Source organism: Callospermophilus lateralis, chromosome 4 (genome assembly GCF_048772815.1).
Source record: "Callospermophilus lateralis isolate mCalLat2 chromosome 4, mCalLat2.hap1, whole genome shotgun sequence".
Lineage (NCBI taxonomy): Eukaryota > Metazoa > Chordata > Mammalia > Rodentia > Sciuridae > Callospermophilus > Callospermophilus lateralis.
The window spans coordinates 69,524,195-69,550,024 of NC_135308.1; the positions used below are offsets into that span (position 1 = coordinate 69,524,195).

Consider the following 25,830-nt stretch of genomic DNA (forward strand, 5'->3'; position numbering starts at 1 on the left):
GGTTAAGTGTCCCTGGGTTCAATCCCCAGTATATAACAAATTTAAAAAAAAAGTAAAAGGATCCTATTCTTTCATTTCCCCCGAATATATGCCCTAACTTAACTTTGTCAAAGTTGGCTCTGGTTCAGATGTAGCAGGTTAGATGAGACAAGAGTGCAAAAAAAGTTAAATCAGGCTGCAGTTAAAAGAAATCTATCCTGAGCCTCCATTTCAATGTCTGTTCTGCTTCAGTTTTTCCAGTATACACCTTCCAGAAAAGTTGTGTGTGTATAATAGTATCATTTTTGCTATCAGAGGTGCTTTTTCATAGAAGTGGGCCCAGAGAAAGCAATGAGATGACTTGTCCATTCTGAATCTCTGGGATCAGTTGAGAATTTCCAACATGCTTGGGGATTGACTGAGAGGTTGCATAACCAATTGTGGACAGTGTGCTCAGATCAGAAGTCCCTGGCCAATCCCTCTCCAGGGTTGGCCCTGGGGAGAAGAGCTCTCAAGAGCTGCTCAAGGACACAGGTGGAATTGCCTCCTCTACGCCTTTGATGATGTGTGAGGTTAACATTCTTCTTTGGAATTGTATCAGTGGAAAATATGACTCCATTTACAAATAATATATTTGCTTTATACACAGCATTTCAGGAATGTGTTTCCTTTACAAGTAAGCCATCTGCACTCACTTAATGGTACATAAATAGAGAACAAAGCAAAGTGACAGAGAATAATGGAGCAGGAAGAGACTTAGGTAAAACTCATGGAATCCATCACTCTGCTGGGCACTAGGAGCATTTCTAAGTTATTACAGACCTGTTCTGAATATGCCCCAGAGAAGGAGCATCCCTAGCACAGATGCCTTTGAACTCTTTGTGTTTGAGCTTCATGATCTTTGTTGTTGTTTTCCTCCTGCCTTAGATATACATCACCTGTCTCACTTTCGACTTCCTTTCTCCTATTTTGTCCTCTACTGAGATGGATGCTTAACTGGCCATGCTACTACAATAACTCATGCCAGGGTTCCCCAGATGTGATTTGCAGAACATGTGCACCTCAAATTAAAGGCTCTGAGAAGTCTTGCAAGTAAGCCTAGGTCAATTCTTTAACCCAGTAAATATTGTGACTTTTTATGTAACATAAATTAATAGATTGAGAGTTATTATGATGGGTTGTAAAAATTATTATTATAATTATTTTGCCACAGACTGATTCTCTCTCTGTCTCTCTCTCAAGTTACCCTATGGAAAGTTTAATCCAAGAAATACATGTTGAGAAAGTCAAAGAGATCTGAAACTACTTCCAATGGATTTGAGTCCATGGAGTTTCTACCATCATAGATTTTTCATATGGACCATGTTGTGGCTTCAATCCTCTTAGCGTTCTCCACACCCCTCTTCAGTTGTGCAGAAAGTGTTTGTTTATTCTTGGTTTTTGGTTGCCCTGGGGACTGAACCAAGGGCCTTGTACATGCTGGGCACATGCTGTACCACAGAGCCACGTTTCAGCCCCTAATAGGAAACCCATTGTGAGCCTCCCATTCTTCCGTTTCCACTAGCCATTCTTGTTTACAACCCATCATAATAACTCTCAATCTATTAATTTATGTTACATAAAAGTCACAATATTTACAATTATTGATAAGGCTCTGGATAATGTGAAAGGAGACACCCTCTCCCTATGGCCCTTTATAGCCTTCTTCAATAGAAAGTCTTCTAAGAAGGTAGATGTGGGAGCTGGTCTTTGTAGATTCAGTTTCTGATCTACTTTGTTAGCAGATGTCTACAATTTGGATGCTCTTCCGGCTGGATGAGGATGCCTGCATCACTTCGCTGTGGTGTGGTCTTAACTAATCTATGCATGTTCTTAACCAAATCAAAGGTTGTCACATGGTTGTTTTCATGAGCACTATTCTAATGAGAACATAACCTTACTAATTATCATATTACTAATTGTCATATTTACAAAATCTTTTTTTGTGTGTGTGGGTGAGTTACTGGGGATTGAACTCAGGGCACTCACTCCACCACTGGGCCACTTCTGCAGCCCCATTTTGTATTTTATTTAGAGATTGGGTCTCACTGAGTTGTTTAGCACCTCAATTTTGCTGAGTCTGGTTTTGAACTCATGATCCTCCTGCCTCAGCCTCCTGAGCCACTGGGATTACAGGAGTGCACCACAGAGCCCAGTTTATAAAATCTTATTCACAATGTGAGCAAGACACAAATACCATTAGTGAGCTATAAGCAACTGGGTTTTCTCATTCTTTCCTATTTCCTTAAACACTGCTTTCAAGTGTGACACTTGCTCTGTCTCCTGAAGTGTTTCAAGTGTGGAACAATTCCAGGTGGACTGGGTTCTTCCAGGGCAGCTCTTTTCAGCTAGAATTTCTTTGGGCTGCTGGAGGAGCTCAGCCTTGACTCTTCTGTGTTCATCCCAGAGGTCCTGAGGCTCACCACCTGCTCCTCCACCAGCTGGCCCAGGACTAAACCCTTTCTTCTGTAGTTTTCCTTCTGTGCTCAGAATCAGAAGAAGAAAGGACGTCATTGCTTTTACCTGTGAATGCCTTTGTTCCTGTTCCTTTTCTAGACATCCTGAGCCATGAGAAAGCATTTCTGATATCTGCTTGCATCTCTGATCTTTAAATCCACTGAAAATCAGAACAAATGGGCTGTGGGGGAAGATGGGAATTGCATCTAATTCTGGGTCTGTCACTAGGCTGCTGTGTGGCCCTGGACGAGTCACCTGTCTGGCTCTCAGCATGTGTTGGCCAGTAGCACTGTTCTCTGGCCCAGTGTCTTCATTTGTAAAATGAGACAGTGGGATTGGACAGTTGAATTTCTGCTTGAAGATCCTATGATGCTCAAGGGCATTCACCAAGCGTGCGGGGGGGGGGGGCTTTCTTGATCACTTCTTGATCATTTCCTTAATCACATTATTGCTTGGTTGTTGCCACTGGAGAGATTTTTGAAAAAGAGTTGGATTTGCTAAAATTTCAATTGTATATGGAATATTTGAATCTCAAAGCTCCTCTGCTCCAGCTTCTTATTTTAGATACAAAAAAATCAGAATTTAACATCTAAAGAACCAACTGAACAGGTTATAGAGAAGTTTTTAGAGAGAGGTAATAATTTTATCTGGTATCAAGTAAGATCAATCTTTGTACTTTTCCCTCCCTCTCTCTTCCCCCCCCCTTTCTTTCTACCTTTTTATTTTTCTTAGATGAGATCTATCTTAGTTTTAAGTGTTTCCAGATCCTTTTTTATTTTGATGTTGCAAAATAAACATTCCTTGGTTTTGGCTGTGTCGAGCACCTTGGCATTATGATTGGAAAAATGTTGGGCACAGAGAGGCACTTCTATATTAAGGAGAAGGGGAATGCAGACTAGCAGGGATGCTAACCAGTACTCTTTGCATCTCAGCACCTTAGGGAGACTGCAGAAAGGATAAAAGAAACATTGGTAGAACCCTCTACCAACACGTATTCTCACACATTCTTCTTCCTTTCTATTTCTGAGAGAACAACCTCCAGGGCACACACTGTGTGCTGGGCTCATACATCCTGCCACACTATGGCTTTAGGATAGAAGGTTCTGGGCAATGTGTCTAGGGCTGCCTTTGCAACTATGCCCTAGGAAGCTTCTGGGCTGGGATCCAGCCCTGCACGTTTCCACCACATCTTGCCACTTTTTGGTATCTGTTTATCCTTCTTGTCCCATTTGACTTCTCTTACTACCACTATTAATCCAGCCTGAATTGGGGGCAGAGCCCTGGACAGGAGTGGAAAACCTGTGTGCTTCTAAGGTGCTGTTTGGCCTTGAGCAAGTTTCTGGAACAAACTATTTATTTATTTATTTTTAACTCTAATATCACTCACTACTCACTATGAAAATTAATATGATTCAGAAAACTATAAGAAAGAAAATAAAATCCCCACAACTCATAACCAGAGATACCCTGTGTTGATATTTTGTTGACAGAACATTAGTTCTGTCTCTGTATCTCTACAGAAATCATGCAGGATTTCATTTTAAAAACTTCACATTATAGCTGTAGTTTTCTCAGGCAATTGTCACACGAATTTCATCAGATTGGTAAGCTACCCCACTGTTGGACAGTTAAGCTGCTGCTTGGTTTTTTGTTCTTATAAGTGCTGCTACAGTGAGCGCTCTTAGTATAGAGATTTGCTCACATTCATGACTCTTCCCTTTGGCAATATTCTTATAAGAGTCAGAGAGTGTGAACAAAGCAATCATCTTGCCAGGCCTTGACTTCCTTGCCTGGAATAAATCATCAGCAATAATGCTCATAGCAGCAAAAACCGTCCTGTGCACCACACACCAGGCACAGCTACCCACCTTTGTAACCTACTCAGCTGCCCTGCCGTGGTCTTCCCATTTCATGGAAGGAGCTCTCCAGGAAGCAGGGTGGTGGGATTTCACCCTAGGCCATCTGGCTGCGGAGTCCTACTCTCAACTGCTATTGCTGATATTGCCTCTGTGAGATCAAAAGTCTGAACCAAACAACCCCTAGGGTACCTTTCATAACTAACACTATTTGTGTTCCCTTGGAACACAGTCACCTGATCCCAGTTCACAGGCTCCTTTATTCCTCTTTATTCTCCCATTCCTGGCTTGGTGAGGGTAGAGTGAGTGCGAGCGTGTGTATATGTCTGCATGTGTGTTTGTACAGCCTTATGAATGGAACAGTCGGCAGACAGAATGTGAAGCAAGGAATCCTGAACAACCTTATCGACAAAACACAAAAACACGGCTCATCGGTGTGATCCAGGTAGCTCATCCTGCTTTCCCTTTTATCTTAAAGTTCCCAGGCTCTCTGGCTGGGAAATTTGTTATTTTTTAATTGGACCATCACTTCGGGGGAGCCGGAATGGGGTTGGATTTGGCTGTCTGACAGGACCCCTTCCTCAAAACAAGCATCTGAATATGCTGTCTGAAGAGAATGTGCCTTCAGGAACCATCACTAGGTGTGATTATTCATCCAATAAGTAAGGAGATAATTGGCAAACTCTTGCTGGAATAAACATGTCTACATTGCTTTTATTGCTTGCTAAATTCAGTTGTCCATTGGAATCTGAAGAAGACTGGTTCCAGAATTCCCCACAGATACCCAAATCTGCAGATGTTCAAGTCCCTTATGTAACATCATGTAGTATTTGCATAGAACCTAGACATCTTCCTGTATGCTTTAAATCATCTCTAGATGCTTTGTGTGCCTAGAAAAATGTAAGTGCTATATTTAAATATTTGTTAAACTACATTGTTTAGGGAGTAATGAACAAGAAAAATAGTGTACATATCTAGTACAGGTACAATCTTTATCTGAATGGTTTTGATCCAAGGTTGGTTGAATCCATGGGTAGGAAACTCATGGATATAAAGGATCAGCTGTACAGAGACTTCCAGGCCTCCCTAACAGTCAGTAGATTTGGGAGAAGTCGGAGACTCCATTTTTAAAATACATGAGCTCCAAGTGATTATTTCAGGATATTTAGACTTCCTATGACCCGTAAGCAGGTCTCAACTTTACAGAGCATTGGAATTATCCAAGAAGATTTAAAAAAGTCTTCCTGCCTGTCTGCTGTCCCCTGATCTAATTTGAATAATTGATCCAGGGTGAAATCCAGATACAGCATTGAAAAAAAATTCTCAAGAGGTCTTGTGTGGAGCCAGTAAGACACCACTAGCCCAAGAAATTCTATTATACCTTTATATTTAACAATTTTATACTCGATATGTAATTTTATATTTAATGAATTTATATTTATATGCAATATTTTATATTGAATATATGATTTTAGAGTTAATACTTTTATAATTTTATAATATTTTATAAGTCTCTTTTACTGTGGACTACCATAACAATCCAGTGTTATGATTGCTCTTGTCCCAGAGATGTTGACTGTGTTGTGCAAGGTCACATAGCATCTCTGTGTGTCAGCAGCTGCCATTCTCTGCCCAGCCCACAGCCAGTCCTGCCAGGCCCTTTGGGAAGAGCAGCCTCCATGCCCCGAGAGTCTCCCAGGATGAAACAGTCCTTCAGGTGCCTCTCAGTGCTGACTCGGAAGCCCTTTCTTTCCCTCCTCACCCACCTCTGTGACTGCACCCTTCCTCCTTCCCTGTGCACTGTGCAGTGATGCCATCCTCCCACGCCCCATCCCACTTACCAGTGAGAGAATGACACTGAGGGACAGAAAGCCTGGGAGCTGGCCAGTCCACATCACCCACAGTGGTCTGAAGACACAGACATGCTGACCCTTAGCCTCAGATCTAGGCCCTTCTCTGCTGTCGCTCTGCAGAAAGCACAGTGCATTGCTGGCACAAAGAGACTCTCATCTACACCCAGGCTGTCCCACAGCTGTGTCCCCTTCTCCCCTATTGCCACCCCAGTCAAGCATTCTCACAGCCATCACAGCTTCCCTGGCCCTGTACCCAATACCATCTCCCTCCCTACTTCCCAATAACCCCAAAGCCCACCTGAGTCCTTCCTGAGAGGCCACTTCCTGCTGCGGCTGAGTCCCCCCTCTGGGTTGACAGGAGCTTCGCAAGGTGGGTCAGGGGGAAGAAGAGCCATAACCAGGAACTGCATGCGTCCCTTCCACAGCCCCCACCCAGCAACCAGCTCTTAGCTCGAAATCTGTCCCTGACTCAAACCGAGGACTTTCGTTTCTCTTTCCTCTTCTTCTCCTTGTCCAAACCTTTTTCCTCACACAGGCTGCATCCTGGAGAAGCTCCCAGCAACTGCAGGCTTTCTGTGTCAGCATCCTGCAGTCTCCATCGGGATGCTGGGGGGGGGGGCAGGATGGAGGAGGCGGGGTTTGGCCTTACAGGCGATGCAGGCAGCAGAACTGCACCTAGACAGGAGTACCAAATGCTGATCTAACATCGCCTACTGATGTGGCAGCCCTGTCATTGAGGCCAAGCCACCACCAGCTTTTTTGTGCAGCTACATCTTTCTTTTCCTCTCGCAGGACTTGCACACTGCAAGTTGGCCTGGAGGGTCCGTGGCTTTTCATCTCCCCACACTGACTTTCAGGGAAGGCTCTCTCTCTCTCTGACAGCAAGGCCAGCCTGCTACTGGGTCCCTCTCCTGTTATACAACGATCCTTATGTGGCTGTGAACTTTCTGCTGGATGATATTTGGAAGGAGCAGAGGGAAGGAGGGTAGTGGCCAGCTCTTCTCTCCCAAAGCAAAGGAAAGATTTTGACTCTCAAAGTGGTCCCTGGAGTTACATGTGACCCAGAACATCTGGTTTGGTGGATCTTACCTTTCTGCTTGGATGTGGTCTGACATCTGTCAGATGGCCCAAGAGTCCTACCCAGTAACCTCCTTTACTTCCCAATATCCACAGCTTATGAGCCAGATTGGTATTGTCAGACCCATTTCCCCACAGTGGATGGACCAGGGTTGAACTTGAGCCAGTCTCAGTCTCTTTCCTAGAAAGCTTAGTTGGGACAAAAGGTTCTGGTTCAGCTTGTACTCTATGGGAGAAATAGCAAACCTTCTAGTCAGGGGAGCTGGAAGGGGTCTGAACCATCTTCTGATTTCACTTCCCATTTGTAAATGAAATAAAGAGTTGAAGACCTAAGAGATCATTTGATTGACCCAAATCCACATGGCCACTATAGCTACTTTATAACAGAGCTGGATCTTGGTGTTCAAAGTGTTAATACAAATATTCTCTTGGCTAAGAGGTAATGAATTGGCAAATAATATCTTATGGAAGCTTATATTCAGCTCAAATTTTGAAGAAATGATATTAATTAGGCACTACATGGTGTTTAGTGGAAACTGCACAGGTCCCAGCATCTGACTGAGCTGGACTTGAACTTTGGCTGTTCTCCTCACTAGCATTTGGACCTTGGGCACATTTCTCACATTTAGGTATTGATTCCTCAACTATAGAATGGGGATCATAGGGCTGGGGATGTAACTCAGCAGTAGAGTGCTTGCCTAGCATTTGTGAGGCCCTGGGTTCCATCCAGCAATGCAATACAATACAAAACAAAAAATTCAACAAGAAACAAAAAACAACAACAAAAAAGTGGGGAGGGGTTTTGTTGTTACAGGGTGTTCTAATGAGGATTAGAGACGCTTTGCAATTAATCTTTGCTTCATAAAAGAAAAGAGGTCTTTCTATTTAAATCAATAATATTCTGTATTCCCAGTATTCTATTCTGCAGCTGGTGTGGTTTTGAAATTATTTAGGGTCCTTCTCTCTCTCTCTTTTTCTTTTTTTTTCAGTTCTTCAGCAGCACTCTTTTAGGGAGCTTTTGGCTGCATCTGACAGTGGCATTTAGAAACAAAAGATCTAGTCAAGCCAGGCTCTGTAATGGGGAAGTAGACCCCGTCTCCAGATGGGAGGGGCTTCCAAGTCACTTTGCCAAGGGCGCATGGGGAAATGGAACCATTTTGGCAATGGGTTGCCAGAGACAATGATGTTGGTTTGAGGGATTCTGTTCTTGGGACTTGCTGGACTTCCCCCTTGTGCTCACAGATGGCAGCAGTAATTCCAGGCCTCCTGTGCTCCCGCAGCTGTGACTGAATTCAGGAAGGGCCAAGAGTCCTCCTAGGGATCAGAACTTGCGGCTCCCACTAGGACGTGGTTAGGACACTCCCTAACCAGGATCACGGGGAGGGTGGGATAACCATGATGTGTTTATTTATTTATTTTTAACTTTTGAGACAGGGTCTCCTTCTGTTGCCCAGGTTGTGCTTGACCTCTCAGTCAAGCGATCCTCCCACCTCAGCCTCCTGAGTAGCAGGGGCTTCAGGCACATACCACCTGCTCACCACTGTGATCTCAGTGGGAGTCACCCGGCAGGGCTGGGGAGGGACCAGAAATCTGAACAAAACGGGAGATTAGAGACCAAAGAAAACAGAAGCAGGAGTTGGCAGCAGGGCTGGGAATCATTAGGGTGTGGAGGACACTCTACATGGAGGCTGTCCCCCTTTAGTGGACATTGGTCTGCAGCTTAAATGTGCCAGGCCCCCTGAAATGGAAAGTAAGCAGGACTTCAGTCTTTGTAGCGAGACCACGTCCTGAGGGCAGAGACAGTGAGCAACTGGCTGTGGTAAGTTACAGTGGTGAGAGGTAGAAGTTGGGGGCAGCTCTGGGGCTTACAGCAGGGCCCAGATCCCACCCAGCTGTCCACCCCTTCACCACTGATCTCTCACTAAGAGTGATAGAAAAACAAACAATGCAGGAGTCAGGATACAACTAGTTAGTATCTAGTTAAAATATCTAGTTAGTATGTAATTAAAACTGCTTCCAGTTGCCTGCAATTCTGTGCTCTTGGGTAAAAGACTGAATTGAGACATGTGGCGGGGATACAGACCAAAGGGAGGGTCTCTTTTTCTTATGTATCTTAGAACTAAAATCTGTGACCTTCTCATTTAGAGGTGACTTCTGGGAGAAAGAGAGAAACCAAGACCACAAAGTTGCTCTAGGTCCACTTACCCTGATGGTTGGTTTCATAGAGTGTGAATCATATGGACAGAAGAAAATATGCTTGGCCCAAGGGGCCAAGAACTGAAAAGCAAGCTGGTTATGAAGACAGGTTGAAGGCTCAGTAACTCAGTTAACTACTAAGACTTGGTTTGCCAAAAAAAAATTCCTTTTTTTTTTTTTTTTTTTTTGGCTTGACCTTTAGATTAGGAATTACTCTGCTTTAGAGAAACATTTAGGGGAAACTAGGAAATACAAGCAGAGCAGGTAGAATCTGCAGTGATACAGAGTCACATAGTAGGTGCTCTGGATTCTTCCCGTGTACTGGAGGGAATCAGGGAAGGTTCCTCAGAGAAATGACCTCATCAGCAGGGCCTTGGAAGAGGACCTGGAAATTTCAAGGTTGAAAAGAAAATTCTTAATAAAAGAAATGGCTTCAACATTTGCATGCACAGAGCTGGAGAATGAGATAGTGTGTTCAAGGAACTGGGAGCTTGGGGTACAGGAAATGGGAGAAAGGGTGCAGGGCAGGCTGGAGAACGAGGTTGGATTCTGATGGTGAAGAGCCATGAAGCTACCAGAAGTTGATCCCTTCTGGTGGCCATGGGAGCAAGCAAGAATTTTAAATCAGGGGCAGGACATGCTCAGTACGTATATTTGAATGAAGTCTCCTGCTGAAGGAAAGACAGGAATGGGAAAGATTAGCTGTCCCCTAGGAGCCAAGGCTAGCATTGCCAGTTTCTGGGAGAGGTGTTAGGGTGGTCCACCTGGCCAGGAGGAATATTTTATCACTGACATTATTTATATTTGACATGAAAATAAAAAGTGGTCTGACTTTCGGCCAGTTTTACGATGGTTTTTAAATTCTCTGTGAACAATGTACCCCTGTACTCCCTGAGCAGGGGCAGACCCTCAATGCACCCCGCTTGGTTCATAGCAGATGGGGTGGGGTGAGGGACTCTTGCAGGAATCCAGGGAGGAGGGCAACACTCACGTGCTAAACATCTGCTAGGAATTTGTGGTTGGATGGGCCCAGTGAAGGCTGGGCAGCTCAGAGGTGGATTTCAAAAGAACATTTGTATTGGGGTGCTGCTGCACCAGGCTGCAGAGAACTTTCTCCAAGAGTTCTGAGGTTAGAAAATGCACAGAGCTCAGGATGAGGCTGGGATGGCGCCAGGGGTGGTTATCATCATTTGACTGACCTCAGGGACAAAGGGTCTCCTACATTCCATTTCCTAGTTGACATCCCCTATACCCACCTAGCAGCTTTGAGAACATTTCTCCCCGACCTCGCACACACAACTTGGAGGGTACAACATCTCTTTTGTTCCTGAAATATCCTCAATAAAGCATTCAGCACTTCCAGGAAGTCATCATGCCCAGATGACAAATGGGCTTATTCAGAAACAAAGGGAGAGCTTTGTCTGCTGCTCCCATTCCTCCAGGATTGCTCCCAGCCTTGATGCCCCCTGGAATGTTCCCTGGTGCTGCTCCCTGGAGAGCAGAACCTGAGGATAACAGAGGCTACCCTTGTCCTCTGATTGTTTTTCAAGTGCTGCCTGCACGAAATGTGACAGGATGGTTCTGTTTTGTGTGCCTGACTTTGAATGCAACACTTAACTTATCAGGATTTTTGCTATTGTTGTTATTGTTCTTTTTCTTTTTAAAAAATTCAGCTGTCTGATAGGAATGTAGTGATGGCTCATCAAGGTCTTTAATTTGCATTTCCTTGATACTAAGTGAAGTTCAGTTTCCTTCCATGTGTTTGAACTGTGTAATCTCTGCAGGGAAATGTCCCCTCATGTCTTTTGCTCATTCCCAATTAAATAGTTTGCCTTTCTGTGTTCTTTAGATATTCTAGATATGAATATTTTATCTAACATGTTGTTTACAAGATGAGCCATAGATTGTTGATAAAATCGTATTTATCAATACTTTAGTTTAGGAATTATGGAATTATGCTTTTGGTATAAAATCTAACACTGTTCATCAAACTGTAGGTCCTCAAAGTTTTCTCCCAAATTTTCTTTAAAAAGTTTGTAGTTTTAAATATTATATTGAAATCTATATTCTGTTTGAAATTCTTTTTATGTAGCATGAGGTTTAGGTCAAAGTTTTTTCTTTTTTCCCCCATCTGATAGATGTTCAATTACTTCAGCACCATTTGCTATAAAATCTATCCTTCCTGCATTAAATTATTTTAGTTGTCCGTACTTATAAGAGGGTATGTCGATGGGCTCTATTCTGTTCTATTCATGCATGCATCCAGTCAGCTACCAGACTTAATTACTACAGCTAAAAAATTGATGAAAAATCTGGTCAGTTGATTCTTCCCCATTTATTTTTCTTTGAAAAATTGCCTTAGCTCTTTCTGTTCCTTTGCCTTTCCATATAAAATTTAAGATATAATTAACTCTACATGGAAAAAAGTCTTGCTAAGATTTTGATAGGAATTGTGTTAAATCTGTAAATCGATTTCAGCATTGATCTTATTACCATCTAGAGTATTTTAATCCAAGAATATGCTACATCTCTCCATTTAATTAGATATACTTTCATTTCTTTCATTATTACTTTGAACTTTTCATCATACAAGCCCTGTTACATGTTTTGTTAGATGTATGCTTACCTGTGTCTTGAAAAAGCAGTTGTCAATATTATTGCATTTATAATCACAATTCTCATGTGCCCATTTCTGATGTATAGAAATACAACCAAGTTTTGCACATTGATCTTGTATCCTGTGATATCACACTTGCTTATTAGGTCAAGGATTTAAATTTATTAGCTTCTCTGTTGTACCTCATTTTCTTGAGAGGGATTTGGGTCACTGTGAAAAGTAAGAAAATAAATTCTACGTAGAGACTAGGTCATGGGTAAATGTCTGAATCATTTTATTTATATGCTTGTGTTTTTGTAAGATGATTTATTGGACATCTGATGACTCCTGTGTGTCAGGTTTGCATTAATGCAAAGTTCATGTCCACCATACATGGTTTTAAGTAGTAAAAAGTAGGAGGTTTGCAGTTATTGTCAACTTTAAGTAATGTTTCTGGGATTCATAGTAGTGATTGTCGTTTGACATTTTAGTTCACTTGATGAGCTAAAATCTCAGTAGTTGATTCTTGCTTGGAAATTAGAGAAAATGCTAGTACCAGGCAGCTTCCTTCCCCACCCTAAACTGAGGCTCTGTGTCCTTTTTATATGGTTGGCTTCAACTCAGAGCTATTTAGGGGAAGTTAGGCTTTCTGGTAGTTCCTTTGCCTCAACTGGTAGTGAACCAAAGCCCAGTAAAATAATTCTCTGTGGTGTGAGACCAGAACTGAGGGTTCTAAGTCTACAATGAAGATCAATCCTGGTGCAGTAGAAGAACATAGACTTTGATATTTTGCTGTCTTGGTTTCGTCTAGCCAGCAGTGTGATTTGGGGTGAATTATTTAAGTTTGTGGAGCCACAGGATTCTCATCTGTGAAACAGAGAAGATAATGTCTATCTCAAAGGATGGATGGATTTATTCATGATTAATTTATTTCAAACATCTTAAACATAGTAACTGATGAATAAAACATAATTATCATTATAATTAGGCTATGTTGCTTAGATCTCATTGGTTCTGTAATTAATTTAGTGCAGTTCTTTATTTTGGTTATAAGTGACTAAAAATCTAGCTCAAATAATCATAAAAGGGACTTTGATTAACTCATGTAACTTCATCTAAACTTGGGCTAAGGGTACAGTATGTGATCTATGGGGTATTTGTTTTTTCATTTCTTTTAATGCAGTTTGCTCTTCATGTTGGCTTCCAAAGATGGCAAGATAGCTAATAAATCCAGGCATACATCCTCCCAGGTTCTCGTTCAATAAAAATAGTGTTTGACCTGACAACGCCTGTGATCTGATTTTCATTGGTTAGAAATTCACCTTCTGCTTATATGTGGACAAATTATTAGGCCAAGGGAATGGTATGCTCCAATTTGACATATCTGGGTTACATGCACACCTTGGATCCAAGGTTGGAGCAGCTTTTACCCCAAGGACTTAGACTGATCATGGAATATGGAGACAATTTCTCTAGGGAAATTTGTAATCCATCATGAAAAAAAGGGTTAAAATGTTGGGTAGCCAAGAAAGTAACACCCTTTCTTCAAACAAACAAATAATGAGAAACAAGTTTCTATTGCATCTAGGTTCTTCAATGGCTCTTTCAGCACAAGAAAAATGTCATAGCTTATTCATACCAACACCAAAATAGGAAAAGGAACCTATTCAGACTTTGTGTAAGGAATTTCTGTATTCATACATGGCTTGCTACTTCAGAATACAGGATTACAGAACTAGCAAAGAATGTTTTGTATGATTTTTATCTAAATGTCATGTCACTAGTACTTTTTTCAAAATGATAATAGTTTTATTGTTTTATTCTGATTATTGAGATATAATATGCATATAGGTGTAGAGAGCAAAGTAAAAGTTACCAGTAATCTCACAATCCAGACATCACTCCTGTCAACATCTTAGCATAATTATTCCAGATTTGTTTAGGTGTGTATATGTCTTGTGCATATAAAATATTTAGTTAACATAAAATCAAACTTAAATTTACTTTATTATCTTTTTTAAACTTCCTATATTCTGGATGTCCTTTTGTGTTAATAAATATAGATCATAAAATTATGACTTTAAAGACTGCATACATTTGAATAGAAATACCATAACTATTTAACCATCTTCTGTTAATTCACTTTTTCATGATTATAAAGCAATACACTGATAAATATCCTTACCTATACACATTTATCTCTTATCTTGTGAATAAATGTCTGGAAGTAGAATCACTATGCTGAAGATTGTGTATGCCTTAAAGACTTTGACATGTATAACTAAATTGTACTGCAGAGGCTGTATCTATACTGGGTAGGGTTGACAGGTAAAATATAAGCTGTCCAGAAATTGATATAAGCAATGAATAGCTTTTAGTATAAGAATGTCCCAAATATTGTAAAATCATCTGAAATTCAAGGGCAACTGGGGATCCTGCATTTTTATTTGCTATATCTGGTGAATTTAAGACTGAGTATCAATCTCTGATTCACAAACCCAATAGTTTTTCTGCATTTTCTAGACCGGGAGCTCCAGGCCTCCAATCTCCAAGTCTGGCCACACATCTAGAGGTGTGTGGGTCCCTTCACTTTCCCTACTGCTGACCTCTAACTTTTTCTTATGCCCAAAATATTGGGGAATCCTCACTGCTTCTCATATTAAATTTGTCTGCTCAGACTGCTATACTCGAATATTATAGGCTGGGTGACTTCAACAACACAAATTTATTTTTTGACAGTTCTGGAGCCTGGCAGTCTGTGTTAGCCAGCTTTCTGTCACTATAACAAATACCAGAGACAATCAACTTATAAAGAGAAAAGGTTTATTTTGGCTCCCAGATTTGGAGGTTTCAGTCCATGATTGGTTGGCCCTGTTGCTTTGGACCTGAGGTGAGGCCACACATCATGGCAGGAGTATGTGGTTGAGCAAAACTGCTCATCTTATCACCAGGAGGCGAAAGAGAGCAAGAGGGGGACTAGGGTCCCAGGACTCCTTTCAAGGGCACACCTCTAATGACCTAGAGACCTCCCACTAGGCCCCACCTCCTGAAGGCTCTACCACCTCCCAATATTCTCACCTTGGGTACCAGGCCTTTAACACATGGGACTTTGGGCAACATTGGGTATCCACATGATAGCAAAGTGCAGGATCAAGTTGTCATCAAATTAGCTCCTGATGAGGGCTCTCTTCCTGGCTTCTCATTGTGCCTTCACATGGCCTTTCTTTCCTCTGTGCATACAAGAGAGAATGAGCTCTTTTTCTCTTCCTTTTTCATGAGAACACCAGTCCCATCAGATCAGGGACCCACCCTTATGACCTCACCTAACCTTAATTAGAGGTCCCATTTACACCGGTTAGGTCTTCAGCATTAAATTATTTGGGGGAGTGGAGGGACACAAATATTCAGTCAATAACATATAACTTTAAGAATGTTCTCTTACTATTTGCTTTCAAAGACTCTCAAGGAATTCATGCTTTTGCTAAAAAGAAAAGAAAAGAAAAGAAATGCAAAACAAGCAAACTCTGCTTATGAATAGAAGAATAAAATTTATGGGTTAAACTCAAGAAATTAAGGAGGAACTTGACTTAAAGATTTGTAACTTTAATAAACTGAATATTTATCTATTTATTTATTTATTTAAAACAATGTATCTCCTAAATAACCTTTCAGCATGCAGAAGTTACCTCCTGGAAACATAAAATCCACACATTGATATGTACATATGTATAGACTAGAAAGTATATCAATAACACTGGTAGCCATAAATTATAAACAGTTACTGAACACTGTGACTTATAACAACAACTGTCTCAAATCCTCACCTCCACCAAGTAAGCAAGCGGTTTAAGGCCAAGTTTGTATGACTTCCAAAGCAAGATGTTTTCATTTAGGACATAAGTGATTTTTTTTTTAGTGTAAATTTTTTTTTTTAAATTTTTTGTTTTTTTTAGATGGCAGAAGTGTGTGGATTGTTTATAATGAGTATATTTTGTGGGGGGTATTAGGAAAAAAATTCAAATCTTAAACTGCAATGGATGAATATAGAAATTGAGATTAACAGATGGAAGAAATCACCAGCTCTGTTTGAGAGTCACGCTTTTCACTCCTGAATGTTCTAGCTGAGGGTTTGCGGGGAAGGCGTTAATCTGGTGGGTATAGAATCATTTCTTGTTGAATTTATTTTTCGTACATGATTGTGACTGATATGCCCTTAAAGATAAGGGTGAGCTGAAGCTTTGAGAGTGTCCTGACAATTTTCCTATGGGTGCTGAAATAAACTGTAGACCTAATTTGTCGCATGTCACAGCTCCACCTCTCTGGGCAGGCAGAGGGCTTGGATGATGTATTGGCAGGGAGTAGGAAGGAACGCGTCACTCCCAGAAATGGCAGGATGGTGGGGAGCAGTGTCAGGCCTCACTTCTGAAACAGTGACAGGAAGAGGGAGTGCTGATGGGGCGATGGAGTTGGTCAGTGGTTCACGCAGCGTCCAGTAAGGGAGATCCCTCAGATTCTGGTCCTCGACTCTTCCTGATGTCATGGCATAGTCCAAGCTCTGGGGAGCGAAGTCCACTACAGATGTGACCCCCACCTGGGCGCGATGGCACACACCTGTAATCCCAGCGACTAGGGATGCTCAGGCAGGAGGATTGTGAGTTCAAAGCCAGCCTCAGCAAAAGCAAAGTGCTAAGCAACTCTGTGAGACCCTGTGTCTAAATAAAATACAAAATAGGTCTGGGGATGTGGCTCTGTGGTCGAGTGCCCCTGAATCAATACCCCCCCCCCAAAAAAAAAAAGATGTGATCCCTAGTAGGTAATGCCAGAGACTGATTTGGGGGAAAGATGGATATATAAAAAATATATGTAAATATATATATTTAAAAATATAAGTGTAGTGGTCCAGTTGCATTATATTGTAGAATTTTAAAAATTGGGAGTCCCCATGACTAATTACCACTTGCATCTGAAGGAGAGTTATTTTAAAGGAAGATTACCTGGTAGTCTTACTCTTTAAAAGGAACTTTAAAAAATATTGGTTTCTCATATAGTTCTGGATAAAGAGGAAGAAAGCAAAAAGATGAACTTAAACTTATTTTACTCAGCAAAGGGTTAAATTAACATTGGTTTATCAGGTAGTGCCTAATTGCACAGGTAGTGTATATAAGTGGTGTTCAACATTAAATGTTGAAATTTAGAGCCCCCTAATGCCCCATCTGATGCTGAGCTTAGAATTGTGTGCATTACCTGATGAATGGTCATTCTCATGGTGCCCTTTCTGCCAATCAGCATCACCAGCTTTATATAACAGTGTATGTGCTGCTGTGCACTGGTGGTGCATGCCTGTAATCCCAGAGACTAGGGAGGCTGAGGCAGGAGGATTGCGAGTTCAAAGCCAGCCTCAGCAAAAGCAAGGTGCTAAGCAACTTGGTGACACCCTGTCTCTAAATAAAATACAAAATAGGGCTGGGGATGTGGCTCAGTGGACGAGTGCCCTTGAGTTCAATCCCTAGTAACCAATGAAACAAACAAACAAACAAACAAATAAAATAAAGAATAAAAAAAGTATGTGCAATAGTTTGGTTAGTTTCTTATATATTTTACTCCAATTTTATAAAAACAAGGGAAAATACACACATTCACATCCACAACACAAAAGCCTTGTGCTAATAGTGTTGAGACAAGATGAAAGTCATTAGATTTGCTACAGTGGTGAATCTTTAGTTTCAGTTAGATGGTCACTGGGGTTCAGCCAGTTGAAGGTATGGTGGATTGTGGAGGAAGGAATCAGTTCAAGGTCATATGTGGAATGCTCGAAATATATCATTGATGACTGTGTCTAAAAGGCAAACCTCCTGGGTTTGGTGACACCTCTCCAGGCCAGCAACTACATGCAACACAATCTCCTGCACACTGCATGTCAGCATATATTTCCAGAATCACGTCTGAGGATGGGTACTGGTGGTATAGAGAGCAGAGGGTGACTGGGCTTTCACAGAAAAGCATGCCGTCTCCATGTTGTAGAATTTTAGGGTAGGGATGAGACAGATGAGTGGAAGTTTAAAGCCATGTCATCTATATTGCTTGTTGAAGTTTTAAAACATAGCTGGAATATAATGAAACTAATGACTTCTTCCATGAAGCTTAGAACTCAGCCTCTCTCTGGAGTGTGTGTGTGTGTGTGTGTAAGTGCGTGCGTGTGTATGTGTGTTGGGGATGGGGGGTGGAAACAGATATTAACCCAATAAGTCTGAGTGTAAAACTGCAACTGTGCCAAGTGTTACAAAGGACCGATGCCCATAAAAGTGCTATGAGAGCCTAAAGTAGGGGAATATAGTTTAATGACATTTTAGCTGACATTCGAATGATGAATAGGAGCTAAGTAGTCAAAGGAGATGGAGTTCGCATTCCAGGCAAAGGGAACAGCATGCCATCCCCTGGGGTGGGAAAACATGGTATGGCAATTGCAGGCATAGAGGTTAAGAGTTTTATCTATGGGATGCCATGGACAGGTTTTAAGCAGGTGTGTGTGTGTGGCGGTGGGGGGGGGGGCGTGATAGGATCAGATTTGTGTTTGAAAATATCAGTCTGGCCACAGTGTAATAGGTTGGAGGTACTGGATGAATGTGGGTGGGCCATTTATGGAGTTTTCTAGTGTGCAGGTGAAAGATGGTCTTAGGGCAATAGTGACACAGATGGACAGAGGTGAGTGAGTTTGAGACCTATGAGAAGGTGAGAGCTACTTCAAGACTCAGGATGGATTGTGGTAGATGAGAGGAAAAGGGGTGGATGAGAAGAGGGGCATGACTTGTAGGCCTTAATTACATAAAGCTGCAGGTACCTTGATCTGTTTTGTGTTGCTATAATAAAATACCTGAGGCTGGGTAAGGAGGTGTATTTGACTCTCAACTTGAGAAGCTGAATGATCCAAACAGCATGACAGCGGCATGCAGGCGAGGGCCCTCCTGGCTGCACCACAACATGGTGGAGAAGTGGAAAGGAAAAATGGCGATGTGCAGAAGGGCATGGATGGTCTCACTCCACAACAACCTTCTCTCCCGGATGTCACTGATCCGTTTATGAGGGTGGAGCCCCTGTGACCTAATTACCTTCCACCAGGCCCCATTTCATCAGGGTGCCATGCTCACCATCACCACCCGGGGGACCATGCTTCCAGCCAATGAGCCTTTGGGAGACACACTCAAACCACATCTGAACATGGGAGTAGGTGACCAGTCACCATGTCATTTGGAAATTGGTGAAGTAGGATTTGGGTGTGTATGGGCTAAAAACTGATCATATTTTTAAAAATTACTTTAATGTTCATTAAGGTAATATTTGAAAATGCTTTGGTGAACCAAACAAGAATATAAGTCTTCTCAGGAAAACCAGCACACCCCCCCCCTCTCTTGTCCTTAGCAAGTCCTCAGAGGAGAGTTTCAATTATCTTAACAGGTTTTTTTTTTTTTTGTATTTACCTTTGTCTTTCAGTAAACATATATGCTGCTATTTCTTGATTTATTTTTTTTTCATTTAATGAATACTTTTAAAGCTCCTACTGGGTGCCAGGCACTGTATTCTATGCAGGGATATATCGGTGAACAAGTTGTGGATACATGTAGGGAGTAGAATTCCCTGTGATCATGGAGCCTTGGTCCAGTGGGGAGAGTAAATTTTTTAAATGTTTAAATAAACTATTACTCTAACCACCTCTTTCTATAGAAGTAGTAACCTATTTGCAGAAGTTTATGAATGATAAACTGTGGTGAGGGTGACATAGGGAATATCAGGGATAAAATGCAACCTTAATAAGGAAGTGGGAGTGGGGGATGCTACTGAGAAAAAAAAAATCTGAGAAAAGATCTGGAGAACAGGAGGAGGGAGCCCCGTGGATACATGGGGAAGGGCACTCTAAGCAAAGGGAACAGCATGTGCAAAGGCCCTGAGGTGGGAAGATGTGATATAATTGAGGAAGAGAACCTCCTATGGTCCTCACCGCAGGAGCAAAATAAGTCGTGGGACAGCACTCAGGGTTAAGGTTAGAGTGGTAAGGTGGACTGACAGATCATTTAGGGATACTCTTAACACCTTGACTCTGAGAGGTAGAACATTACCTCTTGTGTTTGTCCATGAAGCCATATATCTTCTACTGCTTTCTCTGCCTCCCACATAATATTTTGTTTAAGTCAGTGTTCAGTGTTTATGTCATTATCATTATCAAGTATTATTTTCTGCATTGCCAAGCAGTGCATTATGATAATGTTCATTTAATCTCTTGTAAACATTTTGTTAATAATAGCCTCATTTTCTTCACCTGATTAATTTTCTGTGTTCATATTTATAATTTGTTCCGAACTCTCCGACTGAGTTGGAAAATCCCTCTAGACACCATTTTTTTTTTTGTGTGTGTGTGTGTGTGTGGTATCACACTGAATGTATAGAATGCATCACACTGTGGGTTCTTTAATTTCCCCCTAAAATCTTTCATTCTGGAACCTTCATTCTCCCCGTCCATCTTGCCTGCTTTCTCTCTGCCCCAGCACAGCTAGTATCATGGGAATTTGTTTTCCTTCTCCTCTATGTTGCGTTTCTGTTTTCCTGGACTATGTTTCCTTCTTTCTTGATTTATTTCCTTTTGGGGAAGGGAAATCCTCCAGTCAACTTCTAAGAAAAGGTAAGTAGACACTAGGGTTTTTAACCTTTCCCTCACAATGCCTCTGTTCAATTCTGAAATTTCATTTATGGTTGGATGGATATAATATTCCAGGATGGATGTCATTTTGCCTCGGAATTCTGGAGGCCTTCCTCCTCTCCTTCCTAACTTCCAGTCTTGCCTGAGATGTCAATGCTTTTCTGACTCCTTTTTAGGTGCCCCCTCCCCCTCAAGTGTTAACGTGTTCTCTTTTTCTTGGTACTTTGCAATCATGGCTCTGTGCTTTCATGTGGATGTGTTGGGTATAGGCTTCCTGGACAAGACAGAAGATGCCTATTAAATTTGAATTTCAGATAAACTGTAAATAGAGTTTGTAATATTTGGGACATACTTACACTAAACACTTTTCTCTGCTTATCCAAAATGCAAATTTAACTGAGTGTCCTTACTTGTGCTAAAATATGGCAACCTTAGAAGCTTGGCTTTTCATTCTGGAGACTTGCGTCTTTTGGTTTGGGGAATTTTTCATGTGTTATTTCTTTTCCTCTAAATTGAAATATTAGTCTAAGCTTAAAAGATAATGTATTCAATAAGGCCACTAGCCAACCGTGAACTTGCCCTCTTGTGTTCCCAAATAGAATCTCCTTCAGCTCTGTAGCTGTTTCATCTAGACTTGTGACTGTGCTTCCTAATAATACACTTCCATTGCTTTTTAATTTTTATTTTTCGAGTCTTAAAAAATTGACTTCCTACTAGGAAAGCTTTTAGCTTTTTTAACACCACCCACCATTACTCTCCATGATATACACAAACACCCCACTATATAGACCTTCTCAACTCACTATAGTATAAATGTCATGATATTTATTAGCTCACTATTCAGTTCTACTTTATTATGACTGTGTTAATATTATTCCTCATCGAGCCACCTAGTGTTCTGTGCTATAATTATTTTTCATTGCTCACATGACTTTATTTTCCTATGGAATCGCTAAATATCTTCTTTTTATTGCTTAATTTTTTTATATACTTGTCATTGTTTGATGCCCAAAAGGAGGGTGGGGTTCAGTAAATGTCTCCTGAACAATGTAAATCTCCTAGTTCATGTGGACATACCAGGCTAACTTTCACCTTAAACTTGACTTTATCCAATGCTTTTCTTCACCTCTGGACTAGGAAACCACTTGCTTGGATGAGAATAGCATTTTAGGTTGAAAATCACCTCCATTATCTTCTAACTCCTTGTGATGCTTTTGGTAAAATCTGATGCCATTCTAATTTCTAGATTCCATGGTCCTGGACCTTGTAGGACTAGTTTTATCCCCTTTAATGGTTGTTCAGTGAGCACTCTTGATCTGAAAAGCATGTTTTTCAACTGTTGAACATTTTTCTTTAATTATTTCATTATTTTCCCCCCATTCTTTTTGCCTGTTTTCTTTTTCTAGAACTCTATTAATCAGACTTTGGATCTCCTGGACTGGTTCTCAAGTTTCTGTATCTTTTCTCTTTTCCATGATAGTTTTGTCTTGATTTCTGGAAGTCTTCCTCCACATTGTCTTCTAGATCTTCAATTGGCATTTAAATTTTGGTTATCGTATTTTTTACGATTTTTAAGAATATCTTTTCTTCTTGGGCGGTTCATTTTTTCACGACAGTCTATTCTTGTTTCATATGTAAAATGTTCTCTCATTTATCAGGGGATTTAGAATATTTTCCAAGTATTTTTCTATTTCTGGGATTTTCTGTTTCCCCCGCTTTTCTCTTCTGTTTTGAACTGTTGGAAGCTTTCCTTGGATGTTTGTCCTCCGAGGATACCTGTTTATTTTCAAGAGTGGAGTGCTAATAATAAGCTGGTTGGCGGCTCTGAGTCTGGGCTTGTTGCGTGGTGAGCTCACTGCAAGGTGATGAAGCTGGATCAGAACGTCTTACTGGGGACTTCTGGGAGCCAATGGCTCTAGGTCCTTCTCTTTTGGAACTCTTTATTTCCTCCAGGAAAGATACTGTCTGCCTGATACTGTTCTGGGAGCAGAGCAAGGAAGGTGGCAGACTGTCTCACCACTGAGCACGTGGTCTCTCACATCACAACCTTAAGTCCCCTATTTTCAGTGCACCACCCCAGCCCGTCTTACACAGTGACAGCTGTTCCCAACTCCAGCCCTTCTGATCCAGTTTCTCTGCAATAAACGTCTCATCTTTTGGTAGGTTAGCGAATGCGTAGCAGCATGGCTTTCTGAGATGGTGGAGGAGAGCTGGAAGGGTGTGGCTCACTGTGATCATTTTTTGACCCTGCTTCTGTTGTACTGGGATATCTCCAACTCTGAGCAACTGTGGGTTCCCTGGAGTTAATCAACTTCTATATCAATGGCATGGCCTAAATCTTGGCCTTCCAAGTTCAATGCTGTTACTTCCATCATCTACTCTCTTAATTTTTATTTTCTTTATTACTTCACCTCTTCCTTCCTCTTTGAAAATTATTTTGTTACTGTTATTTTTTGTGGACCCCTCCCCCATCCATCTTTTTTTTTTTTTTTTTAATCTTTCTTTTCTGTTTTATTGGTACTGGAGATTGAACTCACTCAACCACTGAGCCACATCCCCAGCCCTATTTTGTATTTTATTTAGAGACAGGGTCTCACTGAGTTGCTTAGTTCCTCGCTGTTGCTGGGGCTGGCTTTGAACTCGTGATCCCCCTGCCTCAGCCTCCAAAGCCTCCAGAGCCTCTAGGATTACAGGCTTTTACCACTGTCCCTGGCTCCTGTTTGTTTGTAATCCCTGTGTAGGAGCTGCTGCCTACTGGTGAGGCCAGTTGAAAGCACTGTCCTCTCATGGCTAGAAGGTCAGCGACTCTTAGTCCACGCAGGCCGTCTGCGCTTGCCTTCAGTTCATGCTTCAGTGAGGTCCCTCCAGATGTGGGACCCTTGGGAAAGCTCCTAATTAATTGAAATTACAAGTATTAGATATCTTCATCCTGCAGGAGTCCACGGCGTAGGCATGATAACAACATCACCTGGAGTTCTTGCGATTCTTCACTTTTCCCAAAGCAGTTTCACAAACACCTGAATCTTGAACTAGCTCCACACACTTGGAACAACCATGTCATTGTCATGCCCGGTTTCACACATGCAGAAACAGAGCTGCAAGTGATGTTGGTTCGGGCCTGCTCTTGAAGTGCTCTGTGCTAGTTACAGAGACACACGCATCTCCTTGGGGTTGACAAACGAGGAGTTCTGTTTTCTTTACCCAGGGCCTGGCAGAGGCAGGCATCGGACACTTTGAGCTGAGAATTTCACTCACTTTCCAATAGAAACCAACCACACTGTGTCTTGAGAACGAACACACTGCAAAGCGGCAGGAAATCAGAGAAGAGAGAGAGAGAGATCAATCATCCTTGGGAGGGCGGGAGAGGCTCATGAGGGTGGTGGGGTTTCACTGGGTCTGGAGGGGAGCACTGAGGAAGGTAGGCATGGGAAATAGAAGCGCTCTGGGGAGTGGGATAAGGGAGGAGTCAGGCCGTGACAAGGACTCTTCCAGGGAAGGAGGGTTGTTCCTTACTTGAATGCCTGTTGAGGATCAGAGATGTCCCCCTGAGGTGTAAGTAGATGCCCAGAAGGGTTAGAGAGAGACCAGCTGGATGGAGTATGGAAGGCAGCACTTTGGCAGTCTGGAAGGCAAGCAGATTGCTTGGACTTGATTCTCGGGGGACTAAGGGACTATTCAAGGTAGAGACTTAAGGACAGCAGTGTAGAAAGACAAGTCAAGCAGAAATGGCTTCAGGCTGCATGTCCAGTAGTTGCTGGTGAGTTGCTGGGTCCAAGTGGTTGGTGGGAGGATGGTCTGAGCAAACTGGGGAGCCCAGGAATAAGGTTCTGATGGGGAGGGGGTGTCACAGTGCCACTACCGACGAGCCAGGAAAGAAGCTGAATCCTCATACGTCCCTTGTACGTCCCTCCATCATGTCACTAACTGCACTTCCTTTTGTTCTCCTTCCTTCCTGGCAGGGAAAATGTGGGCACAGTGGTCCTGGAAAGGAGACTAATGCATACATTTGTGGTAGTGGCTGAACAGAGAAGACCTGAACCCTCAACTTCCCTGGAAGACGAGACCCTTCCTTGGATGACCCTGCCTGATGGCCCTCTGGTGGCCTTGCACAAGCAGCAACCAGGACAGAAAACCTTGAGATCGGACCCCCTGGAGTCAAAGATGGGGCCCAGAAGGTTGGGGTGAGGCTGTGAGGAGGAGGGTGAAAGCTGGTGGTGTGGTCAAAAGAGACAAGGTATGGGGAGGACTGGAGATTCCAGAAAGTGCATGGCAGAGCCGCAGACCCACCCAGGAGCAGGTGGCTGTGGAAAAGTAACAAATAAATAAATGGCAGAGTCTCCGAGGCTGTGTGTTACGCTGCGTGAAAACATCAACTGCTGAGTCCAGCTGACACGTCAAGGGGGTTGACGAAAGCAGGCAGATAGCCAAGATGCCAGGTCCCCTGACCAGCTTGCCAGCTGTCGTCAGTACACGTGAGCATGTGCAGGGCACCTGCACAGAAAGGGCTTGATCCCCCTCTGCAGGTCACCAAAGACAGGGGAAATTTTCCAAGAAGGCAAGATAGATCAACCATGTCAGGAGTTATCTGCCCCTTACATCTACAGGACTAGACAAATATCAAGGTCAGAGTTGTCTCTCACGTGCGCTCCCAAACGGGGAGGACACGGTGTGCAGGGTCTCCTGTGTTCAGAGAGGGCAGCCTTTCTAGTCACCCACATTGCTCCCTCTCATAGTTAACAGTTGCTCACCCTTGATTGTCCTCACTGGAAGGAGCGCAGTCTTACTTCTAGGAACGCCCTGGACAACCAATCCCAAGCTCTTCCAGGATCTCTGGATGGGGACATTCCCATTCATAGCCACTCATCCAAATGTCTTTTCCTTTGGTGGCAAAACACATTAGGATAAATTTCTTGCACTGGATTTAATTTCCAATTAGATGTGGCTGGGTTCCATTTGAGTTAATGCTGAGGCCCTCCCAGTTCTGTTCCAAGTGCTGGGCCCTCATTATCATACTGCAGGGACTGTGCTCTTCATCACGTGTTTACCACATGTCTAGCAGAGCACCTGATACCGATCTTCCCTCATAAG

General features: G+C 42.3%; 1 protein-coding gene across 1 annotated transcript in view; it reads left to right on the forward strand.

Moving 5' to 3' along the window:
- Kcna6 (potassium voltage-gated channel subfamily A member 6) overlaps window positions 1–25,084 on the forward strand; it is a 37,823-nt gene extending 12,739 nt beyond the window's left edge. The window contains exon 2 of the mRNA XM_076852563.1: window positions 24,702–25,084. The gene's annotated coding sequence lies outside the window, so the exon portion shown is untranslated. The remainder of the gene's footprint in view (window positions 1–24,701) is intronic.
- Window positions 25,085–25,830: the final 746 nt, after the last annotated feature.